Source organism: Dryobates pubescens, chromosome 29 (genome assembly GCF_014839835.1).
Source record: "Dryobates pubescens isolate bDryPub1 chromosome 29, bDryPub1.pri, whole genome shotgun sequence".
Lineage (NCBI taxonomy): Eukaryota > Metazoa > Chordata > Aves > Piciformes > Picidae > Dryobates > Dryobates pubescens.
In genome coordinates this window covers 5,683,363-5,704,628 of record NC_071640.1, presented here as the reverse complement: position 1 = coordinate 5,704,628, position 21,266 = coordinate 5,683,363, and the positions used below count along the sequence as shown (strand labels likewise).

The window sequence follows — 21,266 nt, the reverse complement described above, 5'->3', positions numbered from 1 at the left end:
TTTTCCTTTAATCATTTAAGTAGCAATCTTAAAATGCAACAGTTAATTCACCAACATCTAGAATATTGACGTGTCTAAACCAAAGTTGTGTCTCCCCATCTAATTCGAACTCTGACCTGCGTAAGAAGCAGGAGAAAATAAATCTGCTATCCTGGTGTATTTTAGGGTGTAACTCTACTAACAACTGCTCAAGACACTGACTTTACATGGCACTTCTCAGCAGCAACAGTTATCAAAAACTGTCAGGCAGGAGGGCCAATGGCATCCCTGGCCTGCATCAGGAACAGTATGGCCAGCAGGAACAGGGAGGTCATTCTGTCCCTGTACACTGCACTGGTCAGGCCACACCTCAAGTACTGTGTCCAGTTCTGGGCTCCTCAGTTTAGGAAGGATGTTGAAGGTTGCAGACAGGCAGAGGTTGGTCTCTTCTCCCAGGCAACCAGCACCAGAAAAAGAGGACACAGTCTCAGGCTGTGCCAGAGGAGGTTTAGGCTGGAGGTTAGGAGGAAGTTTTACACACAGAGAGTGATTGCCCCTTGGAATGGGCTGCCTGAGGAGGTGGTGGAGTCCCCATCACTGGAGATTTTCAGGTGGAGACTTGATGGGGTGCTTGGTGCCATGGGTTAATTGTTTAGGTGGGTTGGATTGGTTGATCGGTTGGATGCGATGATCTTGAAGGTCTCTTCCAACCTGGTTTATTCTATTCTATTCTATCTTGAAGGTCTCTTCCAACCTGGTTTATTCTATTCTATTCTATCTTGAAGGTCTCTTCCAACCTGGTTTATTCTATTCTATTCTATCTTGAAGGTCTCTTCCAACCTGGTTTATTCTATTCTATTCTATCTTGAAGGTCTCTTCCAACCTGGTTTATTCTCTTCAATGACATCAAAAGAAAAAAAGAACTAAAAAAAGGGTAACTAGGCATAAACCCAAGTAGTGATTACACTCCAGATTCCATCTCATTTCCTTATTATCAGATGAGGGGGAGGGGGGGAAAGTCAGTTGCAGACAAATAATTGAGGATTTTTCTATCTGTTTAAACAGCCAAAGACAATAGTAAGAAATAAGACAAGAGGTCTTGGGAGTAAGCTCTCTTCACACTGGCACATTTTTACTTTACATTGTTCTACCTCTGCACTTTTACTTCTCAAGTGAGAGTTTTTCTTAATCTTGCTGCCAAGTTTCCTATGAAGTTTTGCAGTGTCAGATAATCTGAGACTGGGTCTTGACCATGACAGTAAATGAAAACATTTTTTTAATTGCATGAAGCACCACATATAATGGATCAAAGAACAGGATCATCATCTGTGAAAGGATTTACAAGAACAGCCCAACAGCTTTCTGGAATTAGTACAAATACTCCAGCATCTCATATACACAATTCCCCAATAACAAATATGCCTCAAAAATCAATATACACAAAAGGAAGGACAGCATATACAGTTTATAAAACCTCCCACAGCATCCTCTAGCTATTAAAGACAGATTTTCACCCTATTTTAATAACAAATGAAGCATTTACCTCTACCTCAAATAAATTACAGCAATTGGGTTCCAGTCTTGGAGAGAGGAATGGGTAAGTGGAAATAACCATGTTTGTCCCTACAGGTAATGAAGTGCAGGGAGGAAGATTTTACTGAAGCTCTATTGGTGTAGCAGGTACTCCCAGGATAGTCCAGCCAAGTTCTGTGAAGGATGTATTGACAACTGTTTCAGTATTTGGGGTCAATTCTAATCAGCCAAATTCCAAATTACTTGGCTTGGCTGCCAACCAATGCAATGACTTTTACAACAGCAGTTCAGGAGACATTCAAATACTAGAGTTTATGGTCATTCAAGATAAAAAAAATCCATTCCCTTCTACAACGGCCATCTCTGATTTACAGTAACAGACAAAGGCTCATGTCCCTCTGCACCAACCACAATAGTACACTTACACCAAAACCAGAGGGAACTCTCATGAATACAGGATCCACTGCTCTTTCAAATTATTAAAATATCAGTACTTAGCTGTACAGTAAAAATAAAGTGAGACCTACATTGTCTTGGAAAAGCTTTTACCTTTCTAACACATTCAGACATCATGGCAGCACAGAGCCACACACAAAAGGTGGCAGCTCTCCTATAACTGAGTGGTGCAGGATTGTTTGCCTGTACCTGATCCACAGGGGAAACAGTTTCTGAAAACAATGAAAGGAAGTGAAGTATTTCAAATTAAATCAAAGACCTACTTAATATGAGAATATATAACTGAACTCAGCATAGAGCTGCTTCTCTTCTCCCAACAGAGCTTAAGGTATAAACCAGGAAATTTTGACAACAATGCACTGAAAATACCCAAAGTACCAAAACCTTCCACCTCAATGTCTCCAGTTTTGTATCTGAACAGTTTTTCAGGCATTTCAGTTACTCTCAAGAGTTCAGAGTAATTTAACAACAGAGCAGGGAATACGACCAAAGCCCATGTGGGATGAACAGTTCATTATTTCAAACTACAACTTGAAGTAGGTTTGCCTGTCACCATGTGCCCTCCACTGGGCAAGAATGCAAAAAGGAGAAACAAAACATGTCCAGCTATGCCAAAACACCTAAAAAAGAGAAGTCTCCACCCATGCAGTATCGTGACAAGCATCGGTCTTCAGGCATCCTGCCATTTACTGTCACCCTTCTGCAGTACAGATATTACTGTACACAGTGGCAGTAGCCACAGGTACATGGGAGTTCTTACAAATCAAGTGAAAATAAACTTCTCCTGCAGTCAGCTCCCCTACCACATCCCAAGTACCTAAGTACTTACACCCCTTACCTTACATCCCATCCCATCCCATCCCATCCCATCCCATCCCATCCATCCGATGCCTGAATCAGCAGAAAGCTAAACAAAACAAACCCCATCAAACCTCATGGTACCTTACAGGTACCCGACAGGTGGGATTCTCAGAGCCCCAGAGCACTTGATAGCAAAGGCCAAGATCATTAGTTCCAAGATACTCATTAAGGAGCAGAACCTCAGCAGCGTCTTGGCATTTAGTCTCACACACCCTCCTGCCCCGGGTGCAGCTCCTCTCTAAACCAGCTTGGTGAAACAGCTGTGACCAGTCTAATCGAGTATCACCATGTGTCTCTGCATGCCTCAAACTCCACTGCAGGCCAAATTATTTACTCCCAGATGAATAATCAACATAATAGGACCATGCACCTCTAAAGCATACAGCAAAGCAGCAGTTTGAGCGCTGTGTTGGAACCACTTTCTGTACCAACACTCTTCACCTTCCTGCAAGACACACCGGCTGCTCCATGTGCCCAGCGTTCAGCTCTGCGGCTGTCTACCACACTGGAGGAGCCAAACTCTTAGCACTGCAGCCACTGCTACCTGCTCCTCAAGGATCAGGGAGACAGCAAGGGGTGGCATTGCATAGAGCAGCTCTTTCTGTAGCACATGCTGAAGGCTCCAATAAAGAGCTTTGCCAATGCAAAACCAGCCACAGCACTTTCAGCTCTCCCTAGTACTGCCACAAGAAGTATTCTGTGGAATAAACTGGAAGGTTTTCCACTTTTGCACCACTTCCTACTGTAAAAGCAATACCAGTCCATCTTGAAGAGTCTCAGCATTCTGGCTGTGAAGTGAGGGCAGCTGTTCTGGGAAACATTATGGGGCTTTTTGTACCTCTGACCTGCCCCAATGCCCTCAAATATCATGCAAGATATACATATCTATATGCTTTTCTGCTCAGTTCCTATAGTCTGCTCACATGCTCTTGCTCATGCAGACTCGGGCCAGGGAAGCAAGCAGCTCTGTTCAAGTACCTTGTGTGAAACAAAACAAAAGGGCAAGTGTTCTATAATGTCAGAAATCTATAAGCTGTTTAAACACTGCCAAGTACATTACTTAAAACATTGCACAAATTTCCATCTTTAAACATACACAAAGAATTGAGATTAAGAGTGAATAAAATCCACCCCTGCACAGTAAGCAGGCTCCTCGGTCAGGTGTGGGTACCTGCAGAGGAGGAGCTGACAGAGGGAGTGCAGGCTCTGCTCCCTCCCTCCCCTGAGCCATCAGCATGCTGTTTTCTGCAGACTCCCCCAAGACTGGAGCAATGCAAACTATTTTACAAAATAAACACAACCACATCAGTAACAATTTCTGCCTCTCTACTGCCAAATAATATTCTTCCTCTTGCCTGCTCATAAAATAAATCTGTCAGGATACTACATGAGATTACCTATATATTTAAATGATGATCTTGGCTTATGATTACATTATCACTGTGGTTCAGGGTACGTGCTGTGGGGAAGGCAGTCCAATCCTCAGAGAGTATTATTTCCGAGTGACTTTTATTGTCCATTATCTTACACCATTTGTGTCACAGCTATGATGTCTGGTAGGAATAGTTCACAACAGAAATATCTTTGTCGTTAGTATTCTCATTGCAATTTAGTCAGATCAACCTTTAAATCTCATCCATCATACTGAAGAGCTCTGGCAAAGCAAGCGCAGTAATATATGCTTCCATGCAAAACCTAATTACAGGCTAGGTTAAAAAGCCTACCCCATTCCTTCTGCAGTGCAAGGTGACAGGAAATCCTGAGCATCCCTTGGTTTCTCACTCTCCCTTTTTGCTGGTGAAGTGTGTAACCCATTCATTACAGCAGACTGATTCTGTCTGGCACATGACAAACTTACTTGAACCTAACAATTAAACTTCTGACAGCGTTTCCAAAAGCAGAGAGTATTTACTGTAAATGCTTGACAATTTTTTCCTCTCTGCTCATCTCTCTCAACAGTCACCTTGTGATGACTGGAAATTACCATAAGCAAATAGCAGTCTAACATCCAAAACCCCCTCATGTTAATGTGAAATACACACCTGCCAACACTGAAAAAAATGACTATGAATGTTAAAGGAAACAACATGAGGAATGCCACTGAAATGCATGAGACAGAAGAGAATGCTGCAAGCAAGAACAGAGTTAAAAAACACAATTCAGTACAAAACTGTTCAGGAAGAGCTGCCTACAGAAGGTACAGCTGGCCGGAACGCTGCGGTGCCATGGCCGCCTACGAAGCTCACCAGCCCTGCAGAGAAGGACTGCACGGCTTGTCTTACCCACAGCTCCAGAGTGCAACCACAGAATTCAAGCAAGAACAGTTAAACAGAGTAGATGCATCACCAGGAAACAGCTTCAAAATTTTAGGCTTAGCATTAAGATGAAACTGCATCTATAGGTACACACATACACGTAACCCTGCTTGAGCTACGGGCAGCTGCCACGCCCCAGGAAGCATAAAATACACACAAGAGAGAACAGACTTTTAAAACTAACATATAAAGACCGCTCCCTTACACAGCTTCGTTCATTTTAATGTCATCCATGACCAAAGTAATATTACCTAGCACAACTTTACTCATCCTCATTGACAGAAGCTCTAAAAGACAAATGACAACTGGCAGAAATTCATTTCCCCAGCCTTCAATACCAGGAAACCTTTACCAGGTAGGCCCTGAATCTAGTACCAAAAGTACTAAAAGCATCAGCCACCAAATGGCATTAAAGACAACAGTTGTGTTTTAAAGTAGCATTTTTCTTTATCAGTATTTTAAGTACTAAGGACCCCAGCTGTGTTTTTTTAACTCAACCTTTATTTACACTTCCTTTAACAGATGGCTATTTTCAAAAGCTTTCAGAAGCACATCCTCATTCAATCTGAAGTAACGCATTGATGTTACTCACATTTTGGAAAATGACCACATAATAGGAAAACACAACAATACATTTATGCATTCATGTATTCAGAATGTTACAAATAGCTGCTGCCCAATCGAGATGCAAAAAGGAGACACAGCCTTCAGTGAAAGCTGCACCTGTAATTGATAAACCTTTAAGAAGGCTGAGGATGTTTGTAAGCAACTGACCAACCACTGAGCACACTTCCATTTTAGGAGCATTGGAATTACCCTGAAAGCAGGTGCAGGTGGGTTTGTGTGACGACTGTGCAGACCTGTTGTTAAGATTTTGTGCAAACTAGGTTTTTCAACAGCCAGTAGCTGAGTGCTGGCTTCTCAAAGACCCCAAAGCCACTAACATAATGTTTTAGTGAAATGGCTGAAAAGCCCTAGAGCTTTTTCGTACTATGTCAACAACTGATATTCATTAAACAAATGCTGTGACAGACACTGTAATTCACTGTTCCATACCTAGAAGCAAAATGACATTAAGTCAACTATTTAAAGCTATTCAGAGCCATCTCACTGTAGATGTCAATAAAACAAATGCTTCCTGCCAATAATTAAGTATTTGTGTCAAACTTCCCACTCTCTTTCCAGTCACTCTCTGCATCCAGCTCAGGTCCACATTCCCATTTTAAGCAAGCAAAATTATCATTTCAAATACTCTGTATTCTAGTCTGGGGACAAATCTAGTAAAATGACCTGAAAATAGCAAGGTCTGACACAGTGTTCTCCCCTCCCCAACTGTTTTATTATGCCTCAAGATGCTACTTGAGTTTCTGTAACACTTTTGACAGAACAATTTGTATTCCCATTACTTAAACCAGTTCTCAACAACAAGGAAGGTAGGTAGTTCACTTCTAACTTGGAGTTTTAAACATTTCATCTGAGTAAGGGTTTGGTTTGTTATTTTGGAGGGCTGTTTTCCCCCCTATGTTGTAGTATTAGCTCCCTAGAACTTGGTCCCAAATCAAAAGCCCTAATTGTATGTAAAAGTCTCTGAATACACTTTAGATGCTATATAGCTCAATCCATCCATTTTAAGGGATGGTTTCACATGGCTCCTATTAAACAGTCCTAGGACCACTGCCAAGTGTGCTTGGTGATTTATAGTTATGACTAAGGGACCAATGTGATAAGGTAAATAAAAGTTCCTTTTCAGCAGCCTAACTGGACTATTCCTACCTCTTATTTCACTGCACAGAATTTCCTAGCACAGTAAATATGTAAATATTTATGTACTATGTTTGTGTGAAATGCAGATAAATATCAAATACCTATCCCCATCTCAAACTGAGAAAGGATAGCAGTCAGCAGCATTTAAAGTGACAACAGTTCCTTTGAAGGAATACAGTAAATACAGCACAGCAACAGCAGGTTGCATTTTTCCACAAGTCGTTTTCACTTATGTATGTTTTAGATACAGAAAGAAGCCAAGATACCTCAGTTTATATTCTTCTAGTTGCAATTTTGAGCCCTCCAAAATTATTCACTATATTAATTTCTACAACCTTTGAAACATTAGAGATAGAACTCTCAGGCTACTACTGGTGCTAACAAAACACGTTAAAAATAAGCACACACTAAATCTACCTGGAATTTTACTGTATTGCTTACTAAGCATGCAACAACATGCTCACCTTTTAATTTATAATGCAATAAAGCTTTCAAGCCCGAAGCCAAATTATTTAAGAACACTTGTGTTATCCTTCTCAGAACTCATTCATTTCTGATGAAGGAAAGATTAAATATAGGCTGGAAATATATTCATAACGTATATGTTCACAGAAACTGCCAGACATTTTCACATCATTAAATCATAACTGAAATAAGTAACATCACATCCAGCTCTGAAGCGTGCTGCCTGTACCAGTAATGTCAACTTCATTATCGCACCGGCTCTATGCTCTCCCTTCCGCATCAAGGGAACAATCAGCTATTTGCACATAAGTAAGCAAACTTACTGTACTACCAGTGAGCTGACAATCTACACATGAAATACAAACAGTTTCAACTCTCAAACAATATCTGAACAGATCTTGTAAAAAAGAAGAGCCCAAAATCAAGTAGTAGGGAAGACTGACTGCTCCCAACCTATGGCAAAAACATCCAGGTCGAGCCAATCCCTAAACTTTCTGCCACACACAACTAGGAATACAAATTACTTCTAGAGCTTCTTCCCATCAAGACACCTTTAGCAACTAACCATCCCAAACAAGAGCACAAGCTGATAGATCATCTTAAGCTAGCAAGACAAAACCACAAGTAACATCCAAAGTACAAGAGTTCAAATAATCTCTGTTGCTACAGAGTTCCCCAATGCTGGAACTGTTCTCAGAAAGCTTAACAAGCAGATGACCATCAATCCTAACAAAGTTTTCTAGAAATGCATATGTAGGCATGTGATTAGAAACACCACCATTTAGCACTGATAAATACCTTCAAATGTATTCCAAGCAGTTGACAAACATTAAGCAAACCTCACTCACAGAAAGATATTTCTGAAATACTACTGTAATTTCTCCGATGTTTAAGGAAAGCTTAGGCAGACCAAAGAGAGCAAGGCTCATGTATGATATACATGAAACCTGCTGTAAGCACTCTCTTCATACAGTTTATCTCTAGAGCCATTCATCTGAGTCTTTAACAGCCAAAACAGCTGTGTCAAATACAAGGGAAAGGAACAGAAGATATAGATATATATAGATACAGATACATGGTCATCCAACTTCAAAACATCAGAACAGCAGCTTGAAGTATTTACATTTATCATAATCAGAAATAGGAGGAAGTGATGCCGAGAATTACTCAGCCCAGCCAATCTAAAGATTCATGTGATGCAAATCCAAAGGCAACTTCAAAGCCACCTCATAAAATCCTGCGCAAAACATCCAAGCAGCCAGATGTGAGCACTGCAGGAAGAGTCTTCACAGCATCTGGATCTTGCAAGCAACAGCCAACCGGAAGCAGAAACTCTTCCCCATGTAAAACGTCTAACATTCTTCTACTTACAAAAATAGCTACATCAGAAAGATGTTTGTATATTTTCTGCCTCAAAATATGCTAAATAGGACACAATTACCATCACCAGTGCTATAAGGTGTCTTACCTCTACTAAACAGTCAGCTTTTCTACACATGTTTGAGTATCTGGAACTAATGGCACCAGCTCTCCAGAAATTAATACAGCTCTTTAGTTCATACCCACACTTCCATATCACTTTAACAGCTCCATCTCCCATACAGGCACAGCTTTCCTTAAAGAGTAACATTCATTCACCCATGCATTGTAGATCACAGCTACAGAGTAAAATAAAAAAGATATGTTCTTTACAAATTCTGCATAGCTACTTTTATTACTTATTTTGATGAAAGACAGGGTTAATGAAGTTCTTGCAGAGAACTCTCCCTTTCCTGGGCTAAATGCCCAAATTCTTTCAGGATTCACAAGACTTGTCTATTTAAATTGGGTCCAATTTTTTTCCCCCGAAGAAAGGCCTGCACAGAATGTTCTGAAGAGAAACTGGGAATTAACCTTTCAAGAAAATCATAACTAAATGTGCAAGCTTTGTATAAAGAGACAAATCACATTTTACACTATATTCTGCCCTCTATGTAACAATTTTCCATTATTCTAATAAGCTTCAATTTTGAGGCACAAATTCAGTAGTATCAGATTATTAAAACCTATAAACTTATTCATGCAAACAAAACCTCTCCTGCCCACCCTGCATGTCTTCCCAACCTCCCCTGACTGCCAAGACACCACGCTGATCAATACTACGCTGTTAAAACAGAGATTCACCCATTTGAGGGAACTAGAAAATTAAACTTTACTTACCAAGACAACAGCTCCACATTTACACTTCCATCCTGCCTGAAAAAAAATTCTGCTATATACCACACGGAACTTTTCAGACATTCCCAGCTCTTACAGCAATATATTGATCAGAGTGAGCAGTTTCTCAATGTACAGGGACAGGGAATGGCCATAGTGAAGACGACTTGCCCTGTCCTGGTATTTTCTTTCCTCTAAAACTGAGGTCCATCCCACAGTTGTTTGGCAGATACTACGCAATCCTTCAGATAATAAAAGAATTTGTGTCAGAGAGCATGAATGAAAGAATTAACAGACGTTTGCAAAGGCCTCTATGTTTTCAAAAGGCAGCATCTGTTCTATCTACCACCAGACCACTACCTACCAGCCACAACCATGATGAGAAATACTTAGGGTTAATGTGCTAATGCAATTAAAGGGGAAAAAACAACAACAAAAAAAAACCAATCCAGCTGAGGCACATAATGCAATTTAGCTTTCAGCAATCCATGAAGTAAGCAAAATGTAATTTTCCAACCATCTCAAATTACCTGGTTTTAAGAGTAATTATGCAGAGCACTGCTGAAAATATCTACCATGGACCAGTTCATCAGCATTCAAAGACACCTGTTTACCATGAGATGCTCACACAAACACAAAGGTTTGTTTCAAAAAAGAAAGACAAATATTTACAGTATTTCAAAATAAGCCACAATATGGTTCAGTAATATCAATGCAAATTATGTTGGCACCTTATTAGTACCTGGAAATAACACACTACTACTCATGAATAATTTTTTGAGTCCAGCAAACTGCAGGCACAGCCATCCTCAACCAGTGAAACAGCAAGGAGCATGGCAAAGTGCAAGAACAGAAAAATAAAGGAGCAGGAACAAAAAAAGCCAACAGCAACAAAAACCAAAATCAAACTGACCCAATGTAAAACAAACCAGCTTAAACAGCTAGGAGAAAAATATAAATGAATACTGATGTAGTAATTTACTTGGAAATGAATTTTCTGTACTTGGTGTCCAGACTTGGCTGGAGTCAAAGATGGGAACAAAATACGCCTGCCCTGACTCCATACTCTACTCTGCTCTAACCCCCAGACAGTATCACAAAATAAATGTGGATCACCACACTGATGTCAGCAGGACCCAGATATTTGGAAAGCAAAAAGAGCGTGTGGGCAAGGTTTCCATAAAAAAAACAAAGCTGTTCCAGCAGCACACATTCCTGTGAGTGGAGAGAATTCCCACACTACAACCACGAGATGTAAAACAGCTTGTTTTAGAAGAGTGGAAGTGTGGGAAAGGGGAACGTGTGGAAGAAAAGAAGATCTTTAAATTAAGATATTTGTTAATGAATTTGCAACACCTACCAGGTGGCTGACAGACATGAAATATTTCAGACTGATCCAAAGTCTGAGAAACGCAAGCCCTCAGTGTAAGGAGGCAGAGGCAGGACCACACTATCCAGTTTTAGGTTTTAAAGGTTGCGTTTGACCTCTAAGCGGTATAAGGAGAGTTGCTGGTAGTGATCCCAGCTCCACTGCATGGTGACTCACTCCCTGAAAAGTCTACAGTCTAAATCAAGCCAAAAGCCTACCAGTAAAATGATAGTTAGCCTACGGAAGATAGTAACTGCCACATGCTCTCAGCAAAATCTACAGCCATACACCTGCAGGCACCAGAATGTCATGCTGTGGTAAAAGCATGAAGGAGAAACTATGGACAACATCACTGAAGTCCAAATGTGAATCAATGCCACCTATCAGATGCATGAACAGCAGCTCCTCTGGTTATTAAAAGTTATTACTGCTGCCTGATCATTAAGAGCATATATAAATTTCAGTATAGTATTGTCTAACAAATTAGAGACAGTCTCCAAAGGGAACTATATTCCCCACACCATCTAGCTGCCAAACTCACTAGTGCCACCTGTGCCACCAAAGACAGGAGCAAACAGTTACCAATTTCTGATGAATAGGAAAGATAACATGCAACTTCAGCAAAGTCTGGTAAGACTTGTGATGAATGATTCATTTCAACCTTCATTTCCTTTAGAACACCACATGCAAACAAGTTTAAAAACACGTACAACACTTCTCCTGCTAACCCAGGCTTCACTTTCACTTCAGCTTTTCTAGCTGACCAACTTCCCACACACCAGCCAGAGAAAAACACTGCCAGCTTCTCCTGTCAGTGCCACAAACTCCAAAATACAGCTGACAAAAGGCAGGATAAAAATATTAAAATGGGAACCTGGCTGAATCTTTGAAACCAATACAGTCTTCATTGAAAGCAATGATCTACACTACATTACACCAAACATGCTACAAGGTCTGTCTGTGAGCATGAATCACGGTTTACCCCTGGGAATAAAGAAAAATGCAACTACAACATAAGCTCCTTTGGGGACTTATTAGATCCTCAAAAAGTCATCACTGATGCTGAAACCCACGTTTGCAGGAGAAGCTTCATCTTGAAAATGTGTGAGACAAAAGCCAGTAGATTACACTTCAGCATCCAGAGGTAACAAAAGGAAGAGACTTGCGCACCGGACTGTTTATCATCTCTGCCCAGATGCTTCCCAAGCCACCAGCAATTTTGTCAACCACACAAACCTCTCTCCCACCTTACCACTCCAAACTTACTCTCAGAGGGTAAAATGCTACAGAAAGAGGGCATGCCCCTTCGTTACCCAAGGATCAGCATCATCAGGTTGTACTGCTGTGGAAATGCTGATGGTGACAAAAGGAGCAAGGGGAAAGGCAATTTCAAGAAGAAAAAATCCCAGTGCCAGGAGATGACTTTATTCTCTTTCCATAGGCCAGTTGAAACCCCATATAGTCAGAGTGGATTTTCACTTTAATGTGCACAGCTACAATGAGAATATAAAATCAGCCAGTCATTCCTCCCTACTAGAGAGCCAAACCCTCCCCCAGAGAGCTGTGTGCTCACAGCACAGCAAAATATTTGATTTAATCAGTTTCATCAGTAGACAATCAAAAATATTTAAACACTATTTGCAGCGATTTTGACTTAAGTAGCTGAAACTTGATTAACTCTCTTTCCTTCAGAGAACTGCTGCAAGTTTTCCCTCTCCCTGCATTAGTCATGAAGCACAAAAGCTAAAGTAAGTCATCACAGTCACTTTAAAGTACAAACCAGGGAGGCTAAATGAAATCCCAATAAATAAGTCACAGAGTAAGTTACTGCATACCTTAATATACAAAGAACTATGAGCAAACACAGGTAAAGAACCATGCTCAACACTGTTTACCCTTGGATGGCAAAGCTCTTACAACTGACAATGTTATAAATTGAGTAACTGACCCGCGAGGAAGTAAGGAGCTCAAGAGAGTTAAAAATTACCCTATAAATACCATAAAGATTAACAGATTTGTAATACCCACCCAAGAAGCGCTTAGTCTAAGTAGAATGATTATGAAAACACAGCAAGAATATTTACTACATAGTACTGAGTTCAGTATATACAGACTGCCACAAAACGCAGCACTGGTTCTTAGTATAGTGACAGCTGAAAGTCACCACTTAGGTTTCCCAATTGATTAAAGGGTAGCACAGAGACACACACAGTTGTGACTTGTTTGCTTCTCTGGAATACATTCATATATTTTTAAAAACCTTTTCAAGGCTGTTTGGGCTTTTTTGTTGTTCCAGTTTAACATTTTTAGACTTATATTTTGCACAGCTCTGACAGAAGAGCTAATGAAATACTGACAGCACAAAAGAATGAAAGCAGAACTTCCATGAATGAAAGAGGAGGGAATTTTTATGTCTATGTCTGTTGGCATCTATTCTACCCTGGGTCCCTACTCTTGGAGAAAAAGAAGTTTAAAATATCCACACCTTTTCTCCCATCTCCTCACTGTATGACATAGGTATGCTCTGAGAACCAGAATCCACCACAAACTTTAAGACAGACTTGACATTCAGAGTGTTCCTAAGCAAGAAACAGTCTTCCAACAAGGAGAGAGCCCATCTCTTTTTAGGGTGGCAGAGACAAGTGTCCACAAGGTTAAGAAAAGGACAGAGACTTAGACTGAAATTCCTGAAAGGAATCATATTGAATGTACTGTGAACTTGCAATCCATCCTCTAGGTCAGCATTCCCCGATTATTGCATCATCTGCAGTCATATTGATCTCCACCTCCACAGGTTAAAGATCATTACATTAAGAATAAAGATACTCTAGAGTAGAACACAGCAGTTGGCTCCAAGAAAGGAAGAAACATTGGAACTTATACAACCCTGTACCACCTGAGGCAGAAGACAGCAGATGCTCCGGAAGCAAGCACCACTGAGCAGTGATTACAAATAAAACAGTTTAGGCTGTGCTACCTCCCAGCACCCTGGCTCTCAGAGGGAGCCATCCCAACTATCCAGCACCCAGTTTTCCTGTCAGCATGGACTTAAAGCTCTGCTTCAAGCAAGCCATGAGTTTTCAACAGGCTGGTAGGTATTTCTTGCCTCGTAGCAAGTGGGCTTCTCAAAGACTGAACGACAAAAGTAACTAGAGAATGGTATCTGTTACTGAGCTCTGCAAAATGAAAGACTTGCAAATCCTCCTCAGGGTGTGGAGCAACACCTGCTCTGTCAGCAGGCTGGGTCACAGCCCTTATCAGTTAATTTTCTGACCCCTGGCGCACTAGGTGAGGCAACTGATCCACTTGGATATGGCATGTGGTAGGATGGTGAAAGCATCCCCCACATGCACAGGAGAACCATTCCTGGGGAATCCCACCCAGATCAAATACCAAATGATGTTTTGGGTCCAGAAGGTGGGATGCTGTGTTGAAATGAGACACTGGAGGCCTCTTCAGGAAGGTGCTTCAGCTGTGTCCTGGCAATGCTGAAATGCATATCTGGGGATGCACCAGCCAGGCTGCTGACAGCCATTCATTTTGTGCTGCCACAGCTATTTACAAGACATTACCACCCCCCTCCTCAAAGGGGAATCTCTGCATTTTTCTCCAGCATTACCACACTCAGGTTTATTACCCTTGATTCCCCAGTCAGATTGCTTTATAAGAGGTTTAGCTCACTGAACCAGCATTGCCTGAAATGAGCCAGGGAGCACTCCCACACATCATCCTACCAGTGGCAACACAAGATCTGGGAGCCATCTCTTCCCCCTAATCAGAAGGCTGACTTCCAAAAAGGGGCTCTGGAACAGCTCCAGCAGCATCTCCATGCTTAGGAAAACCCCACTTCCAACACATTTTCCAGTGGATGTTGCACAAACAATCCATCCACTGAATTATACAAAGAGCATATTGCACCTTATATTGAAATAAATCAGTCTAGAGGTGCAGCCACATTTTAAAGGCATGGTGAGCTGAAATGTATGCAGACCACTGGACCTGCCAGCTGCAGCAGAGAAATAAGAATAGCTTCAGAATGAGAACTGTTTGAAATTAAACCAAAACCAGTCCATGCTTTGATGAACAACAAAATAAACTGCCTTCCTAAAACACAAAGGCATTTATCTGTCAGGGATGGTACACAATGTCTGTCCAAAGGCAGGGACTGGCTGGGCACCTTGATTCATCATCTGAAGCGCACACTAAGGATGGAGCCCAGAACCAGAGACCTAAGTTACTCAAAGCAAATAAACACAAAAACTTTAAGATGTGCCTAGGGATTGTAATATATCTGTTAATAGTCCAGAGGGAAAAAATAAAGAGAGGAAAGAACCATGTGGGAAAAAGCTTTATGCCAGCAGCAGCAGCAACTTTTTAATTTAAAAACAATCTTGTGATCAGACATGTCGTAACTATTTTAATAAGTTTTATAATTGCCATGGTGTGCTAGCTCGGAGAACAATAAACCAGCATATCCAATTTACAATCTACAGCTGAATTCAGATAGTTCTGTGCATTAACTCAATTTCTGCATGCTTGATATTTTAGCAGAAAACACTCAACTCTAACAAAAACCATTAGGCCTTTCACTCCTGCTCCTTCTCAGACTTCTTGTACTCTAATAAAACCACAGATTTGCCACATGCTTTCCTAACAGCTTCTAATCTACCTGATTTTGCTTGTATAAAACATTGTAGAAGAGCAGGACAGATGATATCACTTTATCTCACTGAAACACAGCAGGCTCTAAAGTAGTAATTGATGAACTACCTGCAAGTAGTACCTGTTTCCTTTTTGTGCTGTTTTGTTTGTTTGGTTTCTTAAATGTCATAAATAATGCATTCTGACTGCGAAACAAACATCTGTGAGGTTTCAAGAGCGCTTTGGAGTATGAAATTCCTAGAGTCTCGCTAACCCACACCATTTGGTTTCAAACAGATAAGAGTCTGCTGTTGGTTCATGCAAACATGTAACAGGAAACTCAAATTTGACTAAAAGGTTGTATTACATTACTACTGGTTTTATATGGAAAGCTTTTTAGAAGTAAGAAGCTAAGGGGAAGGTTTTTTTCTTCTCCCATCTGCGACAGACAGCTGTTCACTGCCTGGAATCCATGATAGCAGACACTTAAAGTGGCACCAAGCTGAAGCAAACACTTTAGAAATTGAATTAATTGTACTGACAGTGTAATATTATTTCAATTTATTGCATCGTGCTGTGTGATAAGCCCTCTCACATGGCTGAACACACTGGAAGCTAAATACACTGGTTTTATGACTAAAGTTTAATCTTTTTTTTTTTTTCCAGCAGTATTTCAGGTGTTAAAAAACATTCCAAGAGCCTTCACACACATGTACAGGAACGGCGCTTACAGCAGCTCCAGATGTTTAAGTACTTAGCACAGGTTGGAACTTGATGTAATCTTGATCCAATCCAATATGCATATAAAAAATGAGCCAAGATAGGAAAAGGCCTATCTACCCATAAAAAGATTTGACAGTTTTACAGACTTCTGCATTCAAGCCACTATTAAAAATAACTCCCTGTGGTTTTCTGCTTTTATACAAAATTTAGCTTACAAGCTCTAGAACTGCCCACTTCATCACACACTCACACAGAACCCTGGGTCTCCCTGTGCAAACTAAAGACAGCAGCTTCCAGTCTGGCTTTAAAAACAAACATACTGCACTTCCACTCACACCCCCCCCAAACCTGCAAGACATTTTTTAAGCAGTATTTTATACTGCTTGATTTTTCTATGTAATTTAGACACATTGGAGCAGTTTCAACCTGCTAGAGGGGATTAAAAAAAGGAGAGATTTTGCATGCTCATTTTCTGGCTGCTGGGTTTTTATTTTCTTCAAAAAGAAAAAATATTGTCTGAGCAAACACCACCTCTTAGTCTGAACACCTCCTGTCTCCTAGGTACTATTTTTTAATCAAACTTCAGGTATGGGTGGTTTGCCTCCTCTTTTAGTTGCTTAGTTTTACACCAACTCAAAAATATTCAGAATGCCAGTCAGAGCACAGGGCAAGAGAGGACACAAAGGAAACCATCCTGTTTAGTAGCATCAAGATGTTGGAGGTTAGTTCAGCCATCCAGAGATAACACATGATGCTGAGACATACCACATCTTCTTGATGCTGCTATCCTCAGCTTTAAGATAAACTGCATTTATCTTCTAGGACATTTAGAGATCTACCAATGAAAAAGCACAAGGAATGTGCCAAGTATTGGCACGTACTTGTACTAAAAGCTTTGCAAAAGGAAGGCTGAGGAGAATAAAACCTGGTGTTAACAGGAATTAGTAATAGGAGAAACTATGTTCAAGGCCTTTAACAGGACGAGGTATTCATTCTGTCCATTGACAACCTTTAACTTTCACTTAACTTTATACTGGAAAGGTCATTTTGGCTAGTCCTCAGAACATGGCATGGATACATCAGCTTCATACACCACCACGCCTGTCTTGTACCCAGTAGCAGAGTGGGCCACCGTTTTCTTGACCAAAGCCACTTTTTTAGGGTCTCCAGTGATTAATGGTATCAAGGCAAGCATGAACTACATTTCAACTGCATGGATATTTAGTGCTTACTTTCAACAGCACAATAATGTTCTGCCATTTACAGTGGCTAGAAAGACACATATCGCATAATTAATTTCAAACAGCTTGGTCAAGCAATCTGGATAGGTGTACACTGAGTTAGTCACCATCACTCATAAAAACCTAAACTGGACTGGTTAAGTGAGTTTACAAGACAAATGCAGGAGCATGTGTCACAGACAGAATGGCTGTTGATGACTTCCTTAATCGTAATTCTGTGTTCAAACTATGTAGATCATCACGGCCACTGTCTGCCTTGATGGGTACTTAATTGTAATAATTCTGAGGAAGCTGCAATTAAAAACACATTCATTCAAGGCTAGGGATGAGCCCAGCTTCTAAAATGAGGCCACATGTATTTCTTTTTCTCATTTGCTGGAGCCCACCGTGAACAATGTCTATAACAAGAGCACACAGAAAAGCAAATCAGAATGACAAAACCTGAAAACACAACCTGGACTGTTTTAACTCTCCTCTAGCTGGGATACAGTCCTTACAGGATTTCACTTAGGACAGAGCAGAAGACAAGCTCCAGAGGTCATACTGATGCCCACTTCCATCGCTTTGTTTTTGAAATCTTCCTCTAGTTACTTTCTCTGCTCCTCAGCAATACACGGTCAGTTTCCTTGTTTTATACTCAGAATGAATACATTGCATTTCTACCACCTGCCCCACTTGCTGGCAGTACAGACTAGAGGTGTGAACTGCAGCTGCTATGCTTGTTGTGTATACATTTTTCACAGCCTCAAGGTTAAATATATTTGGCACCACATGAAGTATGAAAAGACACTGAAGTACATCCACTAATTTGACTTCTACACATCCCTAATGTGAGCTCTGAAGGTGTGCAGAAGGTAGACTTGTTGGTAACTACCCCTATCTTACAGCTAAAAAAGCAGAGGTAGAGCAGGAGAAAAACCCACAGAAGTATTTCTGGCTCCTATCCTCATACAAAAAAATTACTCATTTTACTGAGTAAACAATCATTAATAGATCATTCAGTACACAAAAAAAATGTCCGTAAAGCCACTGGAAGAGACATTCACACCAACAGGTAGGCCTGAATAAAGCCTAAAAGAATGCTGTAATACACATCTCTGAACCTCCCACTCTTCAGTACAGCCTCAATTATTAAGAGAAAAGACAAAAGTCAGTGTAGGCTCAGTACTTTCAGTGTATGTTTAACTATTACACACTGACATAGAACTTTTCAGGTAGGATTATAGAAGGCAAGCACTACCAAAAAAATCTCTTTCCCAATGGGGGCTTGGAGTCCAAGTTCGTCCCCTTCACCTGCTTTTCTCTCAACAAAGTGAACACTGAAGAATTTGAGAGGGAACATCAAAGCTCGTATGTAAATGACACGTCCATCCTCACTTGTAAAACATGTACTTGTGAAGAAACGGAATTCCAGAGGAAGGATGTAAAAATGAAGTAACCAGAAGCATTTTGTATGTCACACGTGTTACAAACCCAAAAGGTGGATTCTGTTGTGACAGTTTCTTTAGGGTGACAGCAGTCACTCACACTCTGTCTACAAATCTCACTTCTCACAGATGTTCTTTTTCCATCATAATAGAAGTTCCTCCCAGCTCCCGTTTTTCAGATCTCTAAGGCACAGAGTCATAGGAAACAGAAGCAGCAACACTCTTATCTAAAAGTTGTTCCTTTTTTATTTGCCAACCCCTCTCCCTCCCCCCTTCTTCCCCCCCCTGTTATTGCTTAAAAGAATATGACGGTGACAAAGAATGTCAACAGGGGAAAAAAAGAAACAGTGGAAAGAGTTTGACTCAATGTCAAGAGATGTCTCAGAATGTAAAAACTGTAGAAATGCTGCAGAAGTTCAATGGCTGCTTGCAATGATTCATAAAAATGAACTTTTAAAGGAGACACTGAAATGACAAGACAGTCATAATGTGTCAGGAACTTGCATCACTGGACTTCTAATTGCTACAATATTTCCTATCAAACTACTTGTACTGCAATAATGCCATCGGCAGTCACCATTGGCAGAGATACTCCGTGTGAGAGAACAGACAGACAAACAGATGGAGCTCAGAAACCCACCATTATTCTAAATAACCATAAATCACACTTTAGAGGGAATAACATGTTGGGGGGAAAAAATGGTATTTCATAGTTAGCTCTAACATGTGCTCTCCCCAAAAGCAATATGGCAATGCCTGACGCTCTAGGTTTATCTCAGAGTTTATCTTTTGAGATAACACAAAGGAGAGCACCCTAGAACAGGTACGCTGCTCTGGCAGGAGTGGAACCAGGAGCCGCAGGCTCGGGAGACCACAACAGAGACGAGCTGTGCAGGGTGTAAGGCCAGCAGCCGGGGTTCTCTGGTGCAGCCCGGGCGCTCACCAGGTCTCACAGAGTCGAATGAACGAGGAGCACAGACCGGGCTCTGGGGCAGCCGCTTTAGCGGCTCGTACGGGAACCGTTCCGCCGGGACATGTGTGCTTGGCAGCACTGCTGCTGCAAAATAACCCAAAACCTTCAAGAAAAGCTCTGCAATGACGCCAAACCCCACGGCCATTCGTATCTTTGCAATCGTTGTAACTTTGCCCAAACCTTAACGTAGCCAGACACCATCTCCCGGAAAGGAGCCGAGGACGACCCGCCAGCCCTCCCAATTTCGCTGCCATTCCCGTTCATTACCCACTCCTGCACGGGCACGTGTCGGCCCCGGGGCCGGCGGCGCGTTAACTCCGGTAAGACTGAAGGCCATGAGGCGCCGCGGGCCGGACCCCGCGCCGGGACAGCCGCCCGGCCGCCCGTCCCTTGGCGGCTCCGGCACTGCGGCAGCCTGCCTCGCACGCTCGACCTGCGGCCCAGGCCCGCCAAGGCTGGCGGAAAACCAGCGGAGGCGCGGCAGCACGGGCAGAGGGGCCCGCGGCGGGCACACCCCCAATACGGCAGAGCTCGGCGCGGCCCGTCCGCGGCCCTGGGCGATCGTGCGGCCCTATCGTGCTCACCTGCGGCCGGCGAGGCGGTGGAGAAGCGCCGGTGCCCGTCCTGCAGAGAGAGAGCTCAGGGAGAGGGAGGGGGCGGTTCGGGCGGCCGCGGCCCCCTCAGCCCCGCAGCAAGCGAGCGAGCGCCGACCGCGTCCCGCAGACAACTTCGCCGCGCGCGCCCGTCACCCGCGCACGCGCTGCCCGCCGCCGCCGCTGCCTCGGGAGCGCGCACCCCGCCGGCTGCCACGCAGGCCGGGAGAGAGCGGGAGCGCGCGCGGCAGGCAGGCAGGAGGCGGCGCCGCGCCGTGCTCTGCCCACCTGCCGGGCCGCCCGCCCCGAGCCCTCCGGCATCCACCGTGCCGCTTTACCTGGCACGGGCCTGCGCCCACTCCTCGCACGCGTGTGCCCCGCGTTCCGCGGTGCGGTATCGGCGAAGGCCGGTGGCGCCTGTGGAGCAGAGTATGAGCGAAGCTCTCCTGCAGCCACCACCGCGACCTTTCCTCCCCACGGAAAGTGACGGTCTCCCCGCGCTCCAGGTGTCGGAAGAAATCCCCACGGCTCCCCCCGCCGTGAAAACCGACCCGACGCCTGCTTGCGGGGTTTCCCGTTTTTAGCTGCAGACTCGCGCTCCTGGGATTAGCTCCTTCCGCCGGTGCAAGGCGCGGGCGGCGGCCCCGGCAGAAGCGCTGCAGAACGGCGGAGTTGCGCCGCGTCTTTTGCTTCGCTTGCACCGGTGCTCTTGCTAGTTTGGGGGGCTCGG

The 21,266-nt window shown here is 42.7% G+C and overlaps 1 protein-coding gene across 1 annotated transcript in view; it reads right to left on the bottom strand.

The window, feature by feature from the left end:
- NEK6 (NIMA related kinase 6) overlaps positions 1 to 20,720 on the bottom strand; it is a 62,172-nt gene extending 41,452 nt beyond the window's left edge. Inside the window, exon 1 of the mRNA XM_054174375.1 lies at positions 20,528 to 20,720. The gene's annotated coding sequence lies outside the window, so the exon portion shown is untranslated. The remainder of the gene's footprint in view (positions 1 to 20,527) is intronic.
- Positions 20,721 to 21,266: the final 546 nt, after the last annotated feature.